We start from the raw sequence: 12,095 nt of genomic DNA, 5'->3' as shown, positions 1-12,095 counted from the left end.
GTTTTTAAGTCATGTTAATTGTGTAAAGAAAAGACAGACTTGAGCTTGTTAAAAATTATTCCTGTCAAGTGCCATGTAGCTTCACATGTCAAACATGACTTGAAAATGTTTTCCTCAAGTGGCCATGTCTTAACAATTTATGTTCCAGAAGGAGTTTCTTGGAAAGAATTAAATAATGAGAAGTCACATTTTTCTTTCAAGTTCGATTTCCAAAGTGAAAATGAACTTCTGTTTTTTAACTTAAACTTGAAAAAAATTCAATGAGAGCCTTTAGAATTGTGCAATGATTGTGTTGTATGGAATTGGGCTTCCCTATCTCTGTTACCAGAAATGAAACTTGACTTTTTTTTTTTTTGTAGCTGTAAAAATGAAGAAATAGAAGAAATAAAAAAAACTGAGTCTGGGATACTGTTCTAGTCACTTAAATCTTAGCTACGTAAATGTGTGTTTATATTAATGGGGTGGGACAAAATAAGAAGAGTCTTTTTTTTTTTTTTTTCCTGGTTAAATACCACCCCCTCCCCCCCGCCCACCAAATATCGCTTTGCAAATTCCTCAGACTCTCATTGAAAATATATGAATAGCTAAAAATGAATATTTAGCATGATTAGAAAATATCATACAGTTTTTACAATGAAATTCCAATTAAGTTACTGGATTCCAAGTTACAGGAATTCCAGTTGATTATTCGTTTTTTCTTGATATTTGAGCTAATGGAGAAGAGATATAATAGAAATAATCTAGAAACATTATCTATCTATCTATCTATCTATCTATCTATCTATCTATCTATCTATCTATCTATGAGATAGTCTTGCTCTGTCTCCCAGGCTGGAGTGCAGTGGCGCGATCTCGGCTCACTGCAGCCTCCCCCTCTTTGGTTCAAGTGATTCTTCTGCCTCAGCCTCCTGAGTAGCTGGGATTACAGGCATGTGCCACCACACCCGGCTAATTTTTGTGTTTTTTTAGTAGAGATGGGGTTTCACCATGTTGGCCAGGCTGGTCTCAAACTCGTGAACTCAAGCAGTCTTCCTGCCTGGGCCTCCCAAAGTGCTGGGATTACAGGTATTATATTGTGCCCAACCCTCTGATACCTTCTAAGAAGCATTAAGTTGATGCATATTTTGTGCATGTCTCTTCTCTCATTTAATGGATAGTTTTACTGGCTAAGAGGTTCTAGATTAAAAATCCCTTACCCTTTCTATTTTGAAGACATTGTTACTTTAACTTCTTTAACCTTTTAGTTTCCAGTGTTGGTATTGAGAAGCTTGAGATGTTCTGATTCCTGATCATTTGTGTGTAACTTTCTTTTCCTTGATAAACGCTTATGTGATCAGTTTTTTAATCCCAGTGTTTGGAAATTTCACAGTAATGTCCCTTGAGATGTGTGTGTTTTAATTAATACTTGTTGGGTACATGATGAGTTCTTTGAATCTAGAAGCTCGTTTCCTTTAGTGCTGAAAATTTTTTAAATTTAATTCTTAATTTCTAATTATTTTTCTTTCTTTGTATTTTCAAATGTTAGATCTGCTGGATTGATCCTTAAACTTTCTTTTCTTTATGCTTTTCCGTCTCATTGTCTTTTAGTTTTACTTTCTGGGCCATTTCTTTTCTTTCTTTTTTTTTAAATTTGGTTTTTGTCTATATAGCAAAGGCATTGATATTTATTTTTATTTATTTATTTTTTTGAGCCTTGCTCTTGTCACCCAGGCTGGAGTGTGGTGGTGCAATCTCGGCTCGCTGCAACCTCCACCTCCTGGGTTCAAGCAGTTCTCCTCTGCCTCAGCCTCCCAAGTAGCTGGGATTACAGGTGCAAGTCATCATGCCCGGCTAATTTTTGTATTTTTAGTAGGGGTTTCACCATGTTGACCAGGCTGGTCTTGAACTCCTGACCTCAAGTGATCTGCCTACCTCAGCCTCCCAAAGTGCTGGGATTACAGGCATGAGCCACCACGCCCAGCCTATTTTTATTTTGATTTTTTTAGAGACAGAATCTTGCTTTGTCACTCAGGCTGGAGTGTAGTGGCGTGTTCATAGCACACTGCAGCCTCAAACTCCTGGCCTCAAGTGATGCTCCTGCCTCAGCCTCCCTAGAGTATCTGGGACTCCAGACATGCACCACCATGCCTGGCTAATTTTTAAAACATTTTTTGTAGAGGTAGGAGTCTCACTATATTGCTCATCTTGAACTCCTGGCCTCAGCAATCCTCCCTCCTCAGCCTCCCAGGGTGCTGGGATTACAGGCATTGAACCACTGTGCTTGGCCTATCTTGTCCATTTCTTACTCTTTCTTTTCCAGTCCTTCTACTGAGCTTTTCATTTCTGCTATCAGGTTTTTCATTTGCAGGAGCTTGTTTTGTTGTTGTTGTTCTAGGTATTCTTTTATATAACATCCTGCTTTTAGTTTATTGATATACTGTCACTTATCTCTGAGACTATTGAGTTTTTAAAGTTTTTTTTTTTTTTTTTTTTTTGAGACGGAGTCTCGCTCTGTCGCCCAGGCTGGAGTGCAGTGGCGCGATCTCGGCTCACTGCAAGCTCCGCCTCCCGGGTTCACGCCATTCTCCTGCCTCAGCCTCCCGAGTAGCTGGGACTACAGGCGCCCACAACCGCGCCCGGCTAATTTTTTGTATTTTTAGTAGAGACGGGGTTTCACCGTGGTCTCGATCTCCTGACCTTGTGATCCGCCCGCCTCGGCCTCCCAAAGTGCTGGGATTACAGGCGTGAGCCACCGCGCCCGGCCTTTTTTTTTTTTTTTTAAACCTTCTATGGTGTTTGCTGCAAGTTGTTTTTTTCTGTTTGGATCTCTTTTCCATTTGAATGATTTAAAGGTGTGTCTAGTAGTCTCTGGCTGTCTCTATTCATGTAAGAGGGTGGGGGACTCAAAGGCTGCTTGGAAGGTCTGAGTGTTTGAAGGGGGCTTGTTGGCTGGGTGGGAGTGTTGTGGGGAAGAGGACCTGTCAATAACTATTGATTGATTGATTGATTTTATTTTTATTTTATTTTTTGAGATGGAGTCTCGCTCTGTCACCCAGGCTGGAGTGCAGTGGCACATGCTACCATTTCAGCGCACTGCAACCTCCGCCTCCTGGGTTCAAGCAATTCTCCTGCCTTAGCCTCCCAAGTAGCTGGGATTACAGGCACATGCTACCATGCCCGGCTAAATTTTGTATTTTTAGTAGAGACAGGGTTTGACCATATCAGCCAGGCTGGTCTCGAACTCCTGACCTCAAGTGATCCACCCACCTTGGCCTCCCGAAGCGCTGGGATTACAGGTGTGAGCCACCGCGCCTGGCCTGTCAGTAACTTTATTTAGGTCATCGTAGGCTGCTCAGTTTTTCCAAAGAAGACCCCTCTACTCTCTTAGCTGGCTGGTAAGGCCCAGATGTCAGCTTTCCAGGAGCTGTGTAGAAAGAAGCCTGGGTCTCAGCATTCAGAATACATCTTTTTACTTAATTCCTCTATGTTTGGTAGGTTCTCAACTGTGCTTTGTATTCTCAGAGCAGAAACCTGTTTTAGGCTGGGCGCGGTGGCTCAAACCTGTAATCCCAGCACTTTGGGAGGCCGAGACCGGTGGATCACGAGGTCAGGTGATCGAGACCATCCTGGCTAACACGGTGAAACCCTGTCTCTACTAAAAAATACAAAAAAACTAGCCGGGAGAGGTGGCGGGGGCGCCTGTAGCCCCAGCTACTCGGGAGGCTGAGGCAGGAGAATGGCGTAAACCCGGGAGGCGGAGCTTGCAGTGAGCTGAGATCGCGCAATTGCACTCCAGCCTGGGCCACAGAGCGAGACTCCGTCTCAAAAAAAAAAAAAAAAAAAAAAAAAAAAGCAGGAAACCTGTTTTAACCCTTTCTGAGAATTAATATCCAGTTTCCTGCCAGGATGGGAAGGGTGGCCACTGGTGGCTAGGAATGTGGTCAGGAGATGTAGGGTTCAAACTGCTTAACAATTTTCAACCAATTATTATTTTAGCTGTTCCTTCTTCCCCAAGAAAATCAATTCACCTCTACTTCCAGAAGTCCTTGTTACCGCCAATACCTGCACTTGTGGGAAGTTGGCAGTATAAATGGCATAGGTTCTTAGCTTTCCTCCCGAGTTGGTTTAGGATTGTCTTCATCAAGTCACCAGTCTGTTATGGCTCAACCTTTTGTTCTCCACTTTCCAAAAATTTTCTTGTCACCTATTCCCCCATTCTCTCCATCTTCTTAAAACAATCTCTTTGCTGCGGTTTCAGTGGGGCTTTGAGAGGGGTCTAGATTTGACATCTGTGTTCATTTCGCCCCCTTTGCTAGAACTCCAGGACACTTTTATGTGTGTGTTTTCCTGTCTTCTCAAGCAGAATACCTTTCCCCCTGCTTTCCTCGCCTACCCTGTTCTGTGAAGGATGCCACCATGCTGTTAGCCATCAGACCAGAACTTAAGGGTCAGCTTAAGTGTGGAATGTTTTACTCTGAGATGGTGACTTCATTTGCTAAGTAAATGCAATTGGTCATGAGGCCAGTTTCCCTTGCTTCCTCCATCGTGATCCAACCAGTGAAAAATTCTTCCTGTTTTTAGGGCTGGGTGCGGCGGCTCACGCCTGTAATACCAGCACTTTGGGAGGCTGAGGTGGGCGGATCACGAGGTCAGGAGATTGAGACCATTCTGACCAACATGGTGAAACCCTGTCTCTACTAAAAATACAAAAATTAGCTGGGTGTGGTGACACATGCCTGTAGTGACAGCTACGCAGGAGACTGAGGCAGGAGAATGGCTTGAACCCGGGAGGCGGAGGTTGCAGTGAGCTGAGATTGTGCCACTGCACTCCAGCCTGGCTACAGAGCAACACACTGTCTCAAAAAAAAAAAAAAAAATCTTGTTTTTAAATTTTTTTTCTTTCCTTTTAAAAAAGTTTATTTCATTTCTAATTGACAGATAATAATTGCTTATGTTTATGGGGTGCAACGTGATGTTTTGATACATGTATATATGGTGAAATGATGAAATCAGGCTAGTTAGCAAAACAATTTCTTTTCTTTTCTTTTCTTTTCTTTTTTTGAGATGGAGTTTTGCTCTTGTTGGCCAGGTTGGAGTGCAATGGCACGATCTCGGCTCACTGCAACCTCCGCCTCCCAGGTTCAAGCGATTCTCCTGCCTTAGCCTCCCTAGTAGCTGGGATTACAGGCATGAGCCACCATGCTTGGCTAATTTTGTATTTTTAGTAGAGACACGGGGTATTTTGTATTTTCAGTAGAGACCTCAGGTGATCAACCCACCTCGGCCTCCCAAAGTGCTGGGATTACAGACGTGAGCCACTGTGCCCAGCCACAATTTATTTTCTAACAAGATCTCTCACTCTGTCTCCAGGTCCCCGTGTTCCTGGAGGGGCTGCCCGTGCTGGTTTAACCTGTGGGGTGTATGTCCACTAAAATGAATTCCTTCTGAGTGGTCCTAAGTGTACCACACAGTCAAAAACAAAAATGTTAGAATATTTTTTTCTGATTTCAAAGAAAGTGAGATATTAACTGTTAAAATTGTAGAACTGTATAAAATTATAGAGCTATGAAGAAAGTAATGAACTTTTTTCATAGCCCTAACCCTCAGATGTAATCGCTGTTAGTGGTTGGTACATAACAGAAGCATTTGAAAATCAAGAATATTTTCTAATTATCAGCACTTCATTTGATATTTCCCTGTTTACATTAATGTTAGTGAGAAAATGGAAAGGACATGAAAGAAGAGAAGATAACGAGCAAAATATACATTCCTTGAGCGGCAATTAAAGAGTCTGAAATTCTTTTTGTTAGCTGTTTTGCATTTTGATTTACTTGGAATTTGGTGAGTGAATGAAATTCTAGAACTGAAAACATTGTGGTTGAACAAACATTAACATTCTTTCCTTCTTTTCTTTCCCTCTTTAGAATAATGTCTCAAGTATATGCATTTCTAGTCAGTCTTTTCTAGAGAAATTATGTTATGCTGAGTGATGGTTATGCTATCCTCCCTAATTTTTTATATACAGCTCAACAGCAAGCAGTTTCAGTGACATGATTTTTGCATTGTCTCAGATTATGGTATAATACATAAAAATCCAAGATTTTGGTGTAGACCAGAAAGCAGTTCTTAGTGTTGAAATTTTCTGTGACTTCAGGTTATCTTTTAAGAATTTTAAAAATTTACTTTGGTTTTTCTTGTTATGCTTGTTCTATTAATTAAAGTTAGAAATGGGACTCCTCTTGCCTCTTTCTACATTTAGAGCTGCAGCTGGGGTTGCAAATGTAGTTCTTTGCCTTTGCTAAGGAATTGCCATATTTTAGACATATTGACAGCAGGTGGTATTGAGGGCCCCAAATTATCTGGTGGAACACAGCTCTGGAACGCTAATGGTTGCAAGTGGAAAGATGTAATCAGACATTGCAAAAAACTGACAAAAATTCTATACATGTCAGTGAAAGCATTCTTTTCATAATAGTCACTTGAGAGAGTATGTTTAATTCAGTATAGTTGGTGTTGCTAAAAACATTGTTGGATTTTTAAAAAATCGAATCTGCAATCCGTGAATACATTTATATTTTTAGTTTGTACTCTTATTAGTGGTATGATTAAATTCCCATGGAAAAGATTTCAGCATTACAGAATTTACACCCTGCACGCCTCCCTTCAGAGCGAGTCATCGTCAACATTTGACTGTCCATCCCCACATTCTGTGTTATTGTTCCCCTCCTGTGTATTGTATCAATATACATATATACATTCCTTTCTTTAAAAAAACGACTGGGATCACATTATATATAAATTGTGACTTGAGTGTTTTTTCTTTTAACAATATATCTCACAGTTTTTCATGTCTGTTCATACAGATTTGTCACGTCTTTTTTTTTTTTGAGATGGAGTCTTGCTCTGTCTCCAGGCTGGAGTGCAGTGATGCAATCTCGGCTCACTGCAAGCTCCACCTCCCAAGTTCACTTCTGCCTCAGGCTCCCGAGTAGCTGAGACTACAGACACCCGCCACGACGCCCGGCTAATTTTTTGTATTTTTAGTAAAGATGGGGTTTCACCATGTTAGCCAGGATGGTCTCGATCTTTGACCTCATGATCTGCCCGCCTCGGCCTCGCAAAGTGCTGGGATTACAGGCGTGAGCCACCGCACCTGGCTTTTGTTTTTTTTTTTTTGTTTTTGAGATGGAGTTTCGCTCTTATTGTCTAGGCTGGAGTACAATGGCACGATCTCGGTTCACTGCAACCTCCACCTCCGGGGTTCAAGTGATTTTCCTGCCTCAGCCTCCCAAGTAGCTGGGATTACAGGCATGCACCACCACACCTGGCTAATTTTATATTTTTAGTAGAGACAGGGTTTCTCCATGTTGGTCAGGCTGGTCTCAAACTCTCAACCTCAGGTGATAGGCCCGCCTGGGCCTCCCAAAGTGATGGGATTACAGGTGTGAGCCACTGCGCCTGTCCAGTTCTTTCTTTACTGTGTGTGTTCTTATGGATTGAGCACCTCAAGAGCTAGCATTGTCTTATGGATAATTTTATTCTCGGTAGACACAGTGTATGACTGAATAGTGGGGTTAACTACAGAGAGAGCCTGGGGCTTAAACTGGGGAGAAACTTAACCATTAGGGAGTAAAGCTTGTAGTTAAATCAGTGGGAAAATAAAGGGTATTTTTGTTGTTTTTTTTAAATTTTAATTAGAGGGGTGATAGGATGATAGCTCTAATTAGAAAGATTAAGTGGTAGTAATATCTAGGATGCAATAGAAAACTGAGACAGAAGTTAAATCATGATATGGTGAAAGTGGTCTGGCTTATATTTGTGTAGTAATAATGGAAAAAAAGGGAATTAGTATTAATAATTTGGAATAGAATTTACCACAGTTGACAAGCTGTTGTGTTCAACATTCATTCATTCATTCATCCATCCATCCAGTCAACTTGCCGAGCAGCACTGTGAGTCAGGCAGTGTGATGGGCATTGCTGGTAAAGTGCAAAGGACAGGCTGAATCAAAGGTGCTGAGCAGGCCTGGAGAGTAGGTGGCCTCTGTGAAGATGAGGCTGACCATAGAAGTTGTAAAGTCGGGAAGAAGGAACTGGTTTTGCCCGACAATTTTGTTAGCTTTTAGACTCACAGATGTTAAGCTTCCAGGGGATATTCAGCAGGATGTTGGCAGTATGAATATTTTGAAACAGATTTTGAGTTTAGTCTGTGTGGTTGAAGATGATTGAGCCACAGAAGTGAAAAATGGCAAAGAATTGGAATCAGAGTTATTGGAAAGTTAAGTTGATCTGTGTTATGACATAGCATATAAGCCAAGTGTTACTAGAAATAGAAATAAAAACTGAGAAATTAATGCTGAATTTGGGTGAAAGAAGGGAAGATGGAAAATAGACAAAATAACTCCTAATTTTATTGCATCTGTTTCTTACTTCACTTTTCTGACTTGGCTTAGGTGATGGTTAATATGATGTGTCTGCTTGCTAGGCTATAGTGCCCAGATGTTTGGTCAAACATCAGATTAGATGTTGCTGTGAAGCAAGTTTTTTTTTCGGTTGTGATTAACATTTAAATCAGTAGACTTTGAGTAAAGCTGGGTGGGCCTCATCCAATCAATTGACTGTCTTAAGATAAAAAGCTAACTTTCCCCACACCCTGACCCCAGGGAGAAATTCTGTCTCCAGACTGCCTTCTGACTGGAGTGACGACATCAACTCTTTCCTGGGGCTCCAGCCTGCTGGCCTGCTTTGCAGATTTCAGATTAGCCAGCTCCTACAATTGCATGAGCCAATTTTAAAAATAAATCTTTCTTTTTCCAGGCTGATCAGTAGATAAAGGTAGAGCTATAGATTGATCTATATGTTTGCCTATATCTATCTGTTAATTTGTGTCATGTTGGTTCTGTTTCCCCGGAAGACCTTGACTAATACAGATTTTCACATAGCTAGAGTCAAAGTTGTGTTTTCTATTTATTGAGCTTGTTCTTTAGCATTTAGCTCCATCCCTGGTTCTTTGAATCCTTTGACAGACAATTCCTCTCTCCAGGCAGTTATCTGATTTTCCTTTTGCTCAGTAAGTGCTCTGTGTGTACCTTTCTTATGCCATTGTATTATTGTAATTCTTGGCATATGTGCTTTTTCCCTAAAGCTAATCTGTGAACTTCTTGCAGACTAGGAGCTGCTCCTACTAGCTTGTGTGGCTTGGGTACCCAGCCTACTTGGCATGTAAGAATTTGTCACAGTGTGTCTATTGAGTGAAAGGTTAGCTCTGATCTGACTCTTAAGTATGATTCTAGGAAAGAAATTAAAAGGAGAAACTTTAAAATATAAAGTAAATGTGACTAAAAAGACAGGAGAGGTTGGCAAGCACACGGTGAATATCTTCTGGATCTTCCCCGGGAATGTAGGTGTGAAATGTATTGTGGTGATCTCTGGAACACCACAGTGACCATTATCTAATCCGCATTTGTTTTTCAAATTGTCAATCTTTATCCAGACTTGACTTTGCCCAGTGATGGCTAGATAAAGTCAGACTTTAAAATATTTCAGAGACATTTTCAGGAAAACACAGAAGTATCAAGAAGGACAAATAAATGCTTGTAACCTCATTGCTGATGGTTACTTATGAAAATTTTTTGTGTAGATTTTCCTAGAATTCTTTTTTTCTTTGAGACGGAGTCTTGCTCTGTCACCCAGGCTGGAGTGCAGTGGTGCAATCTCGGCTCACTGCAACCTCCGCCTCCCAGATTCAAGCAATTCTCCTGCCTTGGCCTCCTGAGTAGCTGGAACTGCAGGCATGCACCACCACGCCTGGCTAATTTTTGTATTTTTTAGTAGAGATGGGGTTTCACCATGTTGACCAGGCTGGTCTCGAACTTCTGATCTCAGGTGATCCACCCGCCTCAGCCTTCCACAGTGCTGAGATTGCAGGCGTGAGTCACCATGCCTGGCCTAGATTTTTTTTTTTTTTTAAACGGAGTTTTGCTCTTGTTGCCCAGGCTGGAGTGCAGTGGCGTGATCTCGGTTCACCACAACCTCTGCCTCCCAGGTTGGAGCGATTCTCCTGCCTCAGCCTCCCACATAGCTGGGATTACAGGCATGCGCCACCAGGCCTGGTTGTATTTTTAGTAGAGATGGTGTTTCTCCATGTTGATCAGGCTGGTCTCGAACTCCCGATCTCAGGTGATCTGCCTGCCTCGGCCTCCCAAAGTGCTGGGATTACAGGTGTGAGCCACCATACCTGGCCTAGAATTTTTAACATACACAGACATATACAGTGATAGCATACCATATATGCTGTTTTGTTACTTGCTTTTTTCAAGTAAATGTCGTAACATCTTTTGCTGTTATTAACTATACATTATTTTTAATACCTGCATCGTGTTCCACTGCAGGGAAATACATATTATTTGACAAATATCTGATTATTAGACATTTAATATTTCTTTTTTTTTTTTTTTTGCTATGAGTTTGGTGAACATATTTGCACATGTAGCTTTGTGTACTTGGCTATTATTTCGTGAAAATAGATTGTTAAAAGTAGAGTTTCTGGGTCACAGGTAACCATTTCTTTTTAAAGAGGATTTTTGCTATTTGTTACGTAAGTGGCCTCCAGAAATGTTTTACCAATATACATCAATTCCAGTAGTGTATGAGAGTTGAAGTGTGTTCTTATAACAGGTATAGGTACATGACTGATTTTTTTTTCTTCTGAGACAGGTTTTTTCCCCTAAGTCTTGAATATTCTGTGTCAGATCTTGTTCAACCTGTCAAGCCTATTCGTGAATTTACCGGGATAAATTAATAGTCATCATATATCCGTGCTTGTTTGAACAAAATACTCAAGCATCCAAAATATGAGTAGCCAGTCTTGCAGCATTTGTGAATGACTCACTTGTTTGTTTGAAATGGAAAACATAGGAGGAGGCAAGTTAAATGGCTATGAATCTTCTTTAAAGGAGCCATAATACGGTATGCAAGACCAAAGGACTAGCCCCAGTCCCAGCCTTTGGGGGATATAGTATCGTACATTCAATCCTGTTATATTTATTGCCATACAATTGCAAACTAAACCAAATAATACAACTATCAAAAATAATGGCTTCCCAAGGACCAGGATCCTAACCTTTTAGTTTGTACCTTAATGTGCCTCTGAGAAGAAATGTTAAAAGAGTAATATTATATAGGTTCATTGGATTTTTCTCATGGATTATGGTTAAACTATACTTGTAATATTATTTAATAATAATCCAGGAATCTTTTAGATCAGAAAGGAATCTGTGAAAGCTATGGTGCTTATTCTTTTTTGTTTGTTTGTTTGTTTATAAAGATAACTAGGGCAAAGGATTATTCTAAGATTTTTTTTTTCTGAAAAAAAGCTTATTCTAGAATTTGTTTCTAACTGAAGTTATTATTGCTATAATTATTTTTTAGAGATGGGTCTCCATTTGTTGTCCAGGCTGTAGTGCAGTGGTGCAATCATATCACTGCAGCCTCAAACTTCTGGGTTCAAGTGATCCTTCTACCTCAGCCTCTCAAGTAGCTGAGGCTACAGGTGTGTGCCACCACTTCTGGCTAATTATTTTCTAATTTTTTGTAGAGACAGAGTCTTGCTTTGTTACCCAAGCTGGTCTCGAATTATTGGACTCAATCAAGCAGTCTTGCCACCTTACCCTCTCAAAGTGCTGGGATAACAGGCATGAGCCACCTGCCTGTCCCAAGCTGAAATTACTGAAGAATCTTTTTCCTACTTAGATTTACTTCATTCTCTATTTAATGAAGACATGCTTTAACATAATTAGTTGTGGTGTTTCTTTCTTCCTTTATTTTTTTATTTGAGATAAGGTCTCACTCTGTCGCTTAGTCTGGAGGGCAGTGGCACAATCATGGCTCACTGTAGCCTCGACTTCCTGGGCTCAAGTGATCCTCTCACCTCAGCCTCCTGAGTACCTGGGACTACGTGTGTGGGCCACCATGCCCAGCTTATCTTTTTTTTTTTTTTTTTGAGATGGAAGCTTGCACTGTCGCATGGGCTAGAGTGGAATGGCATGATCTCGGCTCACTGCAACCTCCACCTCCTGGGTTCAAGTGATTCTCTTGCCTCAGCCTCCCGAGTAGCTG

Source organism: Macaca fascicularis, chromosome 4 (genome assembly GCF_037993035.2).
Source record: "Macaca fascicularis isolate 582-1 chromosome 4, T2T-MFA8v1.1".
In the NCBI taxonomy this organism is placed as follows: Eukaryota; Metazoa; Chordata; class Mammalia; order Primates; family Cercopithecidae; genus Macaca; species Macaca fascicularis.
This window is presented reverse-complemented; position numbering follows the sequence as displayed.